Raw genomic sequence first — 13348 nt, forward strand, 5'->3', positions numbered from 1 at the left:
ATGATCCTGTGGGGGAGTAAAGGAAAGAGTCAGAGATGTGAGGCCAAGGTTACATGCACGTTGCATCTTGCAGATGATCATAAGTCCATCTGTTAAAGCTTCAGAATCATTATCAGCGACTCATGCAATGTCAATGAGAGATGAAAAACTATTCTGTCACCAGCTTTCTCTGATGCACCCGTCTGTCCGTCCCCCACTTGCGCATCGTCCTCGAGTCCCACGATCTCCAGGACTGCCTCCTCCCAAGGGGTGAGGTGGGCTACTGAGGGTGGCCCTCCTCCTGTCCTCGCTCTTTTCCTCTTATTGTGAGCTCTCGTTTCCTGCAATGAGGGAGACAAGTGGAGTTTGAATGAGAATGAAGGAGTGTAGAGAATCCATAGCATAGATGCTTAGAAGGAGACAAAGATGGAATGAGTTGGCAAGACCAAGGGCCCTCCCTGTGTTTTGTAAGTTGTTTTCATAGCATCACAGTGATTGGGAGCGTGAGGGCTGCATAGTCGAATAGTTAGGTGAATGTGACCATAGAGAGAGAGGGTATAGGTAAGGGTGCAGGGATGTCAGTGTCAAGTGGGATGTGGAGGAAGAGGTTGCTAAAGCTGAGTGCTGGTGAGGAGAGGCAATGGGGATCAGATTGAGGGTGATGGCAAAGTCATACTCACTTTTCCAGTGTGCAGAAGGTCATGAAACCTCTTCCTGCACTGAAGCCAGGTTCTGCGGATAAGGGACAACGAGTTCACCTCCTGGGCTACCTGGATCCACACAGCCTTCGTCTGCTGGAGAGGCTTCTTCCTCCCTGAAGAAGGGAAGAGCACCTCCTTACTAGCTCTTGCTCCCTCCACCAAAGCTTGCAGGGCGACGTCATCAAACCTGGGAGCAGGCTTAGATCTCCCGCTGCTCATTCTGCCTCCGGGTCCCTCTCACTACAAAGGCCAAAAGGTTGGCAGTCTGCAGAAGAAGCAAGGCTTCTTGCAGACCTTAAATGCAGCAGCAATGATGACATCATCGGAGGCGAGTCCCAGACTGAAAAAACTAATTGGGACATGGGTTGCCACACGCTGGAACTCAATTGGCCAATTATGTGAAAATCGCATGAATCTCCCACATCGATTTGGAATCGGGTGGATAACATGAAAAGCGGATGACACGACCCCAGCCTGCCCCATTGACAAAATCCAGCCCATGGTCTCTGGCACTGGATCAACATACTAGAAAATTTGCCTATGTGTGGATACATAGGTGGAGACAGGCTCAGGCTTGGCTGTGATCACCCAACAGTTCAATAGCATGCTCGCACATGAGGATTGATCATTTGGGTGAAGTACCAGAGTTGTTGATATCTTTAATACACCTGACATGGACCAGTGCTTTTGAAACAAGAGGGGTAAAGGGAGACAATTGGAGGAAAAAATAAAACAGTATTTTAAAAATAAATGCAATTAATAGTAAGGTGACTGAATACATTTTTTAATATAGAAAAAGAAACAGCACATTGGAACAGAAGTAGGCCATTCAGCCCCTCAAGCCTGTTCTGCCAATCAATTAGATCATGGTTGATCTGTATCTTAACTCCATTTCCCTGCCCTTGATACCCGTGCCTAACAAAAATCACTTCACTGCCATATTGTCCATGTGATATCGGAGTTAAGTTGAGTTTCTTGACTCATATCTACTTCAGAGTCAGGTCACTAAACACGGTTCACAAAACAGAACTAAAACAGAAGACCTTCTAAAAGTAATTTTTCTTTGTTCTTCATTGCTAGTGAGTTAAGAAAATGATCTCCAACTAAGTCACAACATTGTTTAAGTCATTGTATAAATACTTTGTCAGTCTAAGATTAAATGACACCTTAAATTCCCAGTCTCCCTCAGGATATTGTAGTGGCTGGTGCATCTTATCGGAAAGGCTCCTAGTTTAATGACTTCCATTCCGATGAAACTTGATTTTTCCCTGAAGGCAATGAAAAAGAAAAAGACTGTTCCTATTCCCTGATATATATTGGAATGGTAGAGGGAAACATTCAACTTCCAGTGTGAGCACCGTGAGAAATGCCTCGGAGATTAGCTCTAGTAAGTTTGTGCCCTGAAATAAACTGGGCCCCAAAACTATTAGGAAACAAACAAGGCTAAAAGAACTGCTCCTCACACAGGGAGTATTCTTTCCAATCTGAAATTCCTAGTGAAGATGTAGACTGGACTTGCACCTGCATATTGTTTTCCTCCTTGCCTGCCTTTGATATGCTGCCAAAGACCTTGGTAAACTTATTGAGGAAAGCTAAATATTTGAGAACCATCATCCTGTGTCGCTCAGGAGTGCCCAGGATAGTGTAAGACATGGGGGGTAATTTTCACGTTCACATATTGATGAAAATTGGGCAGGTCCCACACCGGGTGAGTGATCTCCTCCATCAGATTACCACCCAGGCACTGAAGGTGAGAATTACCCTAATTTTAAACTGAAGGTTCACAGATCATTTTGACAATCCCAAGAGCATATTGTTGCTTTAGAGGTTCAGAGGAAAAATTAGATCTAGTGGGATATGTAAGAGGCATAGAGGACAGTGGGACCTTTTTACTGGGGGTAATTGTCACCGTCATCACTGCCAGTTATAGAACCCACCTGATATGTGACATGAATCTTGTCATTCATGTGAAAATGACTTATGTAATAATACTGGGTGGCCTGCTGGTGGCGCTGTCCAGGGAGAGTATAAATACTCAGGCATGGGCCCAGCTTGTGCAGGACATTCTTTAACAGGAACTAGTGAAGGACACAACTAGGTCTCCCTGTTGAAAAACAGTTGATTAAAGCCTTGTTTAATACTCAGACCAAGTGCCTAGTAGTTTTCTTATGTCAATATGCATGTCCATTGATACAGCTACCAGTAGGTTCTGTAACGTACGAGCAATCCACTCCGCTAGTTTACTGCCCAAGCCTTTTTGTTTTCTGGTCGTTTCCTTGTCTTGAAATCGTATGACCAGAATGCATGACCTATTATTTTGGGCTTTAGAAGATTTGGTAATCCTACGAGCTCTGCTTTGGCTTGATGTTCAATGCTATGAGCTTTGGAGGAAGATTATTTTAATAGTATTGGTGATGTTTTCAGGAAACCCATGAAATCAAGTGAGTGATGTAAGTTATTTTCAATATTCTCATTGTGAGCCTGTAGGCATTTCAGTTTACGCTTTTGCTGGGTATTGTAAATGGTAAGCATTTGGGTATAGACCCATAAATAATTTAAAATCCTCAAATACAATGCAAGTTTATTATTCTACTATGATCACTGCACTTCTGAACTTTCTTCTCTTTGTTCCTTCTGAACCCAAAATGTGTTATGCTGTTCCTGCAAAAACACTGGGATCGATAAGCTGACAAGAACATTCATCAAAGGCACCAGATGAATCCTTAACCCTGCAGCTTAACACCTTGACAAGGAACCGTCTAACATTTGCCACCCAGTCTATGCCTAGGAGTTAATGACACCTTCATTCAGTTTACTAAACTATATTTCATCAACAAGTTAGGGTTATGTTAGCATTTACACTGGCAACCACCCATCAAGAACCACACAAGCTACTGAGTGAATGAATTAATGCTTTCTTGTCAATTATCAAAGAGGAAGTCAGACAACAAAATCATGAACTAACAGTTGTTTATTAACCTTAGAGCCATAGTTAGCAGCACTTAAATGTTGAATATGCAAATAATTTGTAGATAGGGTTAATTGCCAAAATAAATAACAGGTAGTTCAGTTATGGCACAGTAATTCAGCACTAACTGTTTGCTGATTATGAATTTACACTTGAGATTAATGTCCGAGATTGACATAAATTGGTAAAATTAATTTAGGATTAGACTCCTTAGATAGTTGACAAGTTAACAGTATTTAATAGCCAATCTGTTGAATAGATTGAAGTCTATGAGATTGTGTAAGTTCTGAAAACACTGTTGTTTCCAAAATTTATACAGCTATGTCCAGGTGAGAGGGCGTAGATAAACTGATTCCCTTACCTTCCACTGTAAGGAGATGTCAGGGTGATGAACCTCTATCTCTAGAGGTGCTTTCCAATCTTCCTGGATCCTCTGCTCCGGGGAAAGTTCACCTTCCACGCTGGTAACTGTATCTGGACTAGTTGGCTTAAATCTCATTTCCCTGATCTCGAGGAAACTTGTACGTCTAAGTGACACACTTAACCTGCCTGTACCTGGTTGGTATAGCCGAACAATTTGATCAACGCATCAGCATGGTACAGGGAGGAATTTACATGCAGGCATTGCCCAGTGTATCAAAAATAGTGCACAGAGGAAATTAAACCCATTGGTGCTTCGTTAGTTTATGAAACTAGCTTATCTAGCCCCCACAGTTCAGAATGGAAAAGAGCAGTTTTCAGACAGCTCACAAAGGACTGGTGGGTGGTACTCGCCTAAAAATAACAATCGCATCTCGAAGATATTTGTAGAGATTTTATGACTTTAAAGGGAGAAGATGCACTCAAGCTTTTAATACTCTGATGGTAACCTGGCCTTTTGAAAAATAGACATCAAAGGTAGAAGATTAAACCTCTGTGGCAGAAAAATCAATGTTGTCTACTACAGAGGAGCAAAAGATGTTTCTTCTAGCTCCATGTGGAAAATTCTTCAAAATAAAAACTATCAGACTAGCTACGGTCTTATTTCCTGTATTAAGAAATAATAGGTCAATTTCCTCTCAAACTCACTCATACATAATTTCTAGAGACATGGGTATGAATGGCACAGATGGTGAGTACACTGGCTCTTTGATGGAGTTGTTTAAATATATCTGCAGATAAGATGCATAACTATCTTTAAAAATTTACATTGCTTCTTTAGAAATTGTTACATTCCTTGGAGACAAATCAGTCTTCACCTGATCGATATCTTTATTTTACAGATTAAATTCAATCCCACCCTGATTGCAGTGGAATATACTTAAGGGCATTTTCCATTGTGGGCAGTTCTCCAGTGATTTCTACCATTATATAAGTCTTCTTAATGTGTGTATTGCTTTGTGGTTGAGCTGCACCTGCATAAGCGGGGGTAGAGTCTTAAAAGTGACTGGCCTGTCATTACCAATTTACATTCTGATTCAGCGGCTGGCGGGCCGCTACTTAAAGCGATGCGCCCCAGCTGTCAAGGAACTTCCGTTCCAAAGGTCACTTATGAGTGGCAGAGAGCGCAGGATGTGTCTGCAGCCAAATAAAGCCTGCCAAGTCCCCGGAGTGTTGTGGGCCGTCAAAGCACTTTGCATTTCATGTTACAGCATATCGCCGTTCTGCATTCCCCTGAATCACTGGGGGCTGGTGTGCAGACTCCAGTCACCCTCCCCTTTAATGGCTGGAAGGCGCCTGCACCAATGCTCACTCCCGATTACACAACACCTCATATTCGTTGTCGCTTGGAGCCTGACGCCACTCGCGCCTGATTTAGCGCTCCCCTGTATTCTTTGAGCGCTGAGGCTGAATTTAGTGCGATTGATTAGCGCCTGGTGCCAAATTTCCAACTTCTCAAAAAAGTTAGCACCCCTTCCTGGGTGACGTAATAAAACTCACTATGCACTTGGTTCGAGTATAAAGCAAGGCTTTAATCAACTTGTTTCAAAACATGGAGGTCTAGTTATCTTTCACTAGTTCCGGTTTACAAAATGTCCTGGGCAAGCTGGGCCCACGCCCGAGTATTTATACTCATTGGACGGCGCCACCAGCTGGCCGTCCAGTGTTATTTCATGAGTCTTTCTTCATGGATCATAAGATTCATAACACTGGGCGCTTATGAATTTCTCCCCCATAGAATTTACAGCACAGAAACAGGCCATTCGGCTCAACAGGTCTATGCCGGCGTTTATGCTCCTCATGAGACTCCTTCTACCTTACTTCCTCTCACCCTATCAGCATACCCTTTTAATTCTTTCTCCCTCGTGTACTTATCACAGATCACAGAATCACAGAAACCCCACAGTGCAGATAGAGGCCATTTCGGCCCATCGAGCCTGCACCGACACATATCCCACCCGATCCCCATAACCCCAACAGATATCCCACCCTATCCCTGTAACCCCACGTATTTAATCCCCTAACACTAAGGGTCAATTTATCATAGCCAATCAACCTAACCTGCACATCTTTGGACTGTGGGAGGAAACCGGAGCACCCGGAGGAAACCCACGCAAACACGGGGAGAATGTGCAAACTCCACACAGACAGTCACCCGAGGCCGGATTCGAACCCGGGTCCCTGGCGCTGTGAGGCAAAAAATAGAATTCATGTGGTGGGAGAGTAGTCTGAATTGGGTTGTGAGATTTCTTGTCTCATCTCACACATTGAGCTTACCAAGCCAGCCAGAAGCCATTCCCATTCCCATTCCAGTCAATAACTGCATCCACAGTGCTGGGACTGCTTCTCCTGCTCATTGTTACTGCCTGAATCACATCCCTGGTGACTTCCTCACCTGCATCAGATAACACCCTGCAAGGGCAGTGATTGGCTCTTACCTCAGACCTTCCCCAAGGTAATAGGCAATGAGTGATGCACACTCAGCATGTGACCTCCACTATCTAGCTTCTCCTTTAATGCATCAATGTTACTTGCCTCAACTACTCCTTGTGCTAGCGCGTTCCACATTCTTCGAGTAAAGAAGTTTCTCCTTGCTGCTAGCTATAGTCGAATAGCCTTTCTATTACCTTAATTTTTCTAATACAGGTCCACAACCCCTTATCCGCAATTCCGAAATTTGAAAAGCTCTGAAAACCGAAAGTTTTTTCGTGGAGCGTCACTCGTGTGCACGACATGACCCGAGTGGTGCCACACATGACCCGACGCGGCCAATGCTTGACCCACGCAGGTGTGAGGCGTCTGTTGTGTCTCAGCGCTGCTACCAGTCACACGTGCGTCTGCTGCTCTCTGATATGTTTTGTTATTTTGAGTTTAATTTCACTGTAAAAATGTCAAAAAGAGCTACCGTTCTGAAATCCGAATAATTCCGAATTCCGAAACACATCTGGTCCCAAGGGTTTCGGATAAGGGGTTGTGGACCTGTACTCTCTTTCGTTATCATGAACCAGTTCTTGTGCGACTCCTTATCCTCACTAAGTTAAGAGGAAAATAAAAAGCAATGATGTCTGCACTTAAACAAGTCTAGCACTAATCTGCTCCTTAATGAAAATTTAAATTACTTTTGAAAACTCAAACTTCTACAGCCAAGTTCTCAATGCTCTTGAATAGTATCGGTGACATTATTGAGAAATGCAGAAGGCCAGAAACCCAGCCCGCCAGAGAATGAATGGCTCCATTATTCTTCTCAAATTGTATTCCTCTCAAGAAACTTCTGTGCTGAAAGTCCAATCTCAGCAGGAATATTTCTTGTGTTTATCACCAGCTCGGCTGTCGAGGAATTTTAATTACTTGTTCCACATCCAAATGACCCTTATTTACCCAGAATAAATGCTAGTATGAATCAGGAGCTGTTGAAGTGGAGCTATGCTTGGTCGTAAATGATAAATGGATGTACTACTCTTCAGAGAGCAAGCGGTTAACAGGACGGCCCAAAGATCTTTTAATTATCGTTTATAAAACTATTATGGTATAAACATTGAAACAGATACCAAAATATAACTGTTGAATTGACAATGAAATCCTCTTGAGCCGGTTCTCCGTGTGAATACTGTGTATAATATGCAAAAAATAAACTTGGACTCGACACCACTTTGATAGATAGGTTTCAGGATGTACTCAGTTCCAGTGTGCATTTCTGCAGGATTGATTCTACTTTCACACGAGGCACCTGGAAACGAGGCTGCCAGTGTTAAATAGCCAGCACGCATAGACAGTAGAATGCCTGCCTCTTCAAACAAATCCTTATGGGTTTCAATCCTAGCTCTCAGACCATCAAATTGCTTCAGCTCACCTGCAACATTTCTGAAGCATCTCATATTGGCAGGATGTTCATCGCAGAGGGAGGAGTCCACAGGCCCTCCCAGCAAAAGTGAGAGTTCCTGTTGGTGGGTGCCCTTTAAGGGCAGTAAAGAAGTTGGAAACAAGAACTCTAAATAATGCAAAATTAAGTTACCGAAAGCTACAATAAAGTAAATACAGTAATGTGAACCTAAATTCAAATTACTACCCTGTATCAAATTGTTCATTATGTCACTAACACACATCTGCTCTGTAAATAGTACGGGACTTCATAAATATCATTTGACTCACTCCATAGAATTTACATGGCGATATCAGTTTAGTTTCTATTCTCTGTCTTCAGTATTGTGCATACATAGAATCAAAGAATGATACAGCCTGTTTCGGCTCTTTGAAAGAGCCATCCAATTAGTCCCACTCCCCTGCTCTTTCCCCATAGTCCTGCAAATATTTCTCCTTCAAGTATTTATCCAGTTCCCTTTTGAAAGTTACTATTAAATCTGCTTCCAGCACCCATTCAGGCAGTGCATGCCTGCTCAAAACAATTCGCTGTATAAAAAATATTTTCCTCATTCCAACATAGGAAACATTTTCTTACTTTCACACCATTTTTGACAATCCAGCTACATTCGTAAGGCACATTGGCTGACATGCAGAACAACTGTAGATAAATAAAGAGAGATATTTTAAATCAAAATTAAAGTGTAATAAGAAAGTAAATTATATTAAGAATTAGAGCAGTGTGGGCTGGTGCAATTGCTACAACACAACAGCATCAGAATTCCAGTCTCAAGTAATATACACTTTATAACTGCAAAATACTGCGGATGCTGGAAATCTGAAATAACAACAGAAAATTCTGGAAATACTCAGCAGGCCAGGCAGCATCCGTGGAGAGAGAAACAGAGTTAACGTTTCAGTTCTGGGACCCTTCATCAGAACTGGAAAAAGCTGGAGATGTAACAGATATTAAGCAGGTGCAGAGACAGCAGGGGGGCGGGGTTTAGGATATATACACTTTACCTAGTGTTGGGTACATTTTATTGTCTTGTTTCTGATATCAAGAGAACATTTTCCATACCACTCAAGCATACCCCTTGGCGTATTGATTGTGGAGACAGCTTTTTGTTGAACTACTTTATGTAATTTTTATGGTATTTTGTCCCTTCGGTCTTGAGCCAACCCATCTCCCAGGCCTCAAATCCCAAGATGGTGGAGATGTTGCTTATACCTATACCTAGATATACCTACATCTCGCCTATACCTAGACTGCTACCAAAGTCCCCAGTAACCAGCTATAAAGATGTACTAGATACAACCCAGGCATGATTCTCCTTCCCATTCCCCCCTGGCTAGGCATGGCGCAGACTGAGAATTGAGCAGAGTGGAAATCAAGCCCACAATTGTCCCACTGCATCACACCGAGGTCAGAGTTCAAGTGCACAGCACCATCACACTGTTGATTAAGATATGGCATTGGCAATGTCAGCGCAGTCTTTGGAAATATATGGGGGACTAAATTAAGAAAGAGTAAATGAGGAAAGATTTGGGCATAAAAAAATAAAAAGTAGCCAATGAAACTGGTATAAAACTCAGGAAGGTATTCTGGATGCCAGAAGTGGACAAGAAATGTCAGATTTGCAAAACTGAGACTGAATGAAGAGAAGATAATCTCTCAGTGTTCTGACATCTCCAGTTTAAAGAGAGGCTTGCTTTGTAATCACTTCAGAGGTGGTTATTATTTTAGAATGTGAATGCATTTATTGAAAAGAGGAGATATACTCATAACTGGCATTTATAAAGCGCCTTTAACCTAAGAAAACATCCCATGGTGCTTCACAGGAGTTTAATCAGACAAAAATTGACACAGAGCCAAAGAAGGATATAGTAGAATAGGTGACTAAAAGCTTGGTTAAAGAAGTAGGTTTTAAGGAGGGTCTTAAAGGAGAAGAGAGAGGCGGAGAGGTTTAGGGAGGGAATTCCAGAGCCTAGGGCTTATGCAGCTGAAGGCACGGCTGCCAATGGTGGGCGAAGGAACTAGGGAATGCACAGGAGGTCAGAGTTGGAGGAATGCAGAGTTCTTGGAGGGTTGTAGAGCTGGAGGTGGTTACAGAGATAAGGAGGGGCGAGACCATGGAGGGATTTCAACATGAGGATGAGAATTTTGAATTCAAGGCTTTGGTGGACCAGAAGCCAATGTAGGTCAGCGAGCAGAGAGGTCAAGAAGGGGCGGAAACCTGTTTGGAGCAGTTCAAACGTGAGAGTTGTGGGAAAGATGGGCACAATTTAGAAGGTGACAACACATTCAAGGACTTTGGTGAGGAAAGGGCGGTTGGAACAGGGCGGGTTTGATGACGGCAAATTTGAAAGGGAGGGGGACAGTACCGGAGGAGAGGGAACCGTTTACAATATCAGCTAGCGTGGGCCTTGGACAGTGACAATAGTTAGAAAAGAAGCAAACAGATACATAATGGTATCTAATAATTAAACCAAATATTTTCTCATGTCTGACATGCAGGCCCCATAAAAAAGAACAGCTTATTCTTGTTGAATTAAACTGAAGTGCCTTCTGACCATAAATCAGACATCTTTTACTCAGAAACTATTTGCTCCCTCTTTATCCATTTACAATATATTTGTTAATGTTCCTGTACGATTGTTCATCTAATTTTCTATTTCATACTTTTTCTTTTTAAACTTGCTTCCACCAACTATTTTGTTAATTTTCACTTTCTTTGAAGTGAAGAAGGTAATTCAAAAAGGAAAAGAAAGACTTGCATTTATATAGCGCCTTTCACGACCTCAGGACGTCCCAAAGTGCTTTACAGCCAATTCAGTACTTTTGACGTGTAGTCACTGTTGTAATGTAGGAAACGCGGCAGCCAATTTGTGCACAGCAAGCTCCCACAAACAGCAATATGATAAAGACCAGATAATCTGTTTTTCAGTGATGTTGATTGAGGGATAAATATCAGCCAGGACGCCAGGGATAACTCTCCTGTTCTTCTTCGAAATAGTGCCATGGGATCTTTTACGTCCACCTGAGAGAGCAGACAGGGCCTCGGTTTAACGTCTCATCCGAAAGACGGCACCTCCAACAGTGCAGCACTCCCTCAGTACTGCACTGGAGTGTCAGCCCAGATTTTTGTGCTCAAGTCTCTGGAGTGGGATTTGAACCCACAACCTTCTGACTCAGAGGCGAGAGTGCTACCCACTGAACTATGGCTGACATTCAGGCAAATTATATTTTGTCACAGTCAATATCATATATATGTATATCTATCTATATATATAAATAAATCGGTCGATCTGTCTGTCCTTCTGTCTGTCTGCATGTGTGCGTCTGGGCGGCTATGCGCTCGAAAGTTACAGGGCGTACCTACGCGTGCGTTACATCGAAAGAAAGCTTACCTTTCCAAAACGGTTTTAAGCGTATTTACGTTTCGGCCGGGCTAAAATCGCACCCGCGGTATCCGAAAAACCTTAACGTTCCGCTCATTAGCATCTCATTATCCGCTCATTAGCGACAGAGTGACCTCGAGCTCGACCAATCGTACGCCGGGTTGCTGGCGTGTGCCGCCGGGCCAATCGGTGCATGTGTGGGCGGGCCTTATCGTTCTGAACCGAGGTGAGTCGCCGCCATCTTGATTCCAAACTTTTCCTTTCTTTTTCCCGCTTTCTGCGTCTTTAAAAAAAACCTTGCTTTTAAAACACATATTGGTTTAAAAAAAAATGATTTAGAAAGTCATTAACTTATCTAATCTCATTAATTTTCCTACCTTTCCCCGTTTTTCCAGGTAGGCCTCGAAGCCTCGGCCTCTCCTCCGCACCCACGCCCGAGCTAGGCACCTCCCGGCCCCACTTGAAGGCTGGAGGGGCGGGCCTCAGCCCAGCGCCGCTACCTTCGGGGGGTGGGGATCAGGGGGCTCGGGAGTTTGGGGGCTCGGGAGTTTGGGGGGACGGGGGGACGGGGATCAGGGGGACGGGGGGACTCTCCCCCCCTCCTCCTTCCCCCCTCCCCCCCTCTTCCCCTCTCTCCCCCCCTCCCCTCCCCCCCCTCCCCTCTCTCCCCCCCCCCTCCGGAGTTCGGTGCTTGGTTGGTGGGTGGGGGGGTTGGGGGGGGGGCAGTCTCGGGGGGGCCAACCAGGGGGCTCGGGAGTTTGGGGGCACGGGGATCAGGTGGCTCGAGGACTCTCCCCCTTCCCTCCTCTCCCCCCCTCCTCCTCCTCCCCCCTCCCTCCTCCCTCCTCCCTCCCCTCCTCCTTCCCCCCTCCCTCCCCTCCTCCTTCCCCCCTCCCTCCCCTCCTCCTTCCCCCCTCCCTCCCCTCCTCCTTCCCCCCTCCCTCCCCTCCTCCTTCCCCCCTCCCTCCCCTCCTCCTTCCCCCCCTCCCTCCCCTCCCTCTCTTCCCCCCCTCCCTCCCCTCCCTCTCTTCCCCCCAGTCGCTCTCTCTCTTCCCCCCAGTTGCTCTCTCTCTCTCTTCCAACAACAACATGCCCTCGAAAAAGCCTCGGCACCGCCGGGCACTTCAGCTAGTATTATATATATATGGTACACAGCCTTCATACTCCGCAACATAGACAAACCCATCTTAAAATGCTGAGTGTTTTTCAACTGTAAACTGAAACCAACAAAACACATTCCATTCGGCAAAGTTTCCTGTCCAAACAACAATTAAACTCTGAGCAACTTCAGGTTGTATTTACTTATAGCCAATTTTCACCTTAGTTTTAAAAGGGCAAGTCATAAATACTGCTCCACTTTAACAGCAGAATCATACATTGTGAATTACACAGTTTAATACTCCTGTGTATCACCGGAATTGCTACAAGCAATGCCACAAACGATCGTCGAGTATACCGATTATAAAAGTCCTGTGTCTGGCATGCATCCATAATGTTCCAAACATCACAGGGTGTCATTTTCACCTTTCATAGAAACATAGAAAATAGGAGCAGGAGTAGGCCATTCGGCCCCTCGAGCCTGCTCCGCCATTTAATGAGATCATGGCTGTTCCTTTAAGTGCACGGCACACTTACTTCTTGTGGAGAAGTGATTTAAATAGGCAGATTGTAGCTGCTTGTAAATTTGTGGCTCCAGGTCAGAAGAACCCAGCATGAAATGGCTGTCTTCCCCACCCCCCACAAAGAATTGTGTACATTAGTTTGGAGTGCGATACTTTGAAATGGGGGGGGGGTAATTTTCCTCCTCATCACTTGGATGGTAAACTGGCAAAGTGACCTGCCAGCCTATTATAGAACCTGCCCAATGGAAATAAAAACCAGAAAATGTGGCAGGTTCTACAATGTGCGGGCAATCCACTCCACCAGATTATCATCCAAGCAGGGTCGATTAGGCTTGTATTCACTAGGGTTTAGAAGAATGAGAGGGGATCTCATTGAAACTTATAAAATTCTAACAGGA

The 13348-nt window shown here is 44.3% G+C and overlaps 1 protein-coding gene and 1 non-coding gene across 3 annotated transcripts in view; both read right to left on the minus strand.

Annotated features, from left to right (window-relative positions):
- The window catches only part of LOC147101762 (serine/threonine-protein kinase Nek6-like), a 334143-nt gene that overhangs the window by 227372 nt on the left and 93423 nt on the right, over positions 1-13348 (minus strand). The window lies entirely within an intron of this gene.
- LOC147101764 (Nuclear RNase P) lies at positions 6283-6580 on the minus strand. Its single transcript, XR_015073416.1, has one exon.

The sequence above is a fragment of the Somniosus microcephalus genome, chromosome 23 (genome assembly GCF_052327205.1).
Source record: "Somniosus microcephalus isolate GS21.2 chromosome 23, FLI_Smic_1.0, whole genome shotgun sequence".
Taxonomy (NCBI): Eukaryota; Metazoa; Chordata; class Chondrichthyes; order Squaliformes; family Somniosidae; genus Somniosus; species Somniosus microcephalus.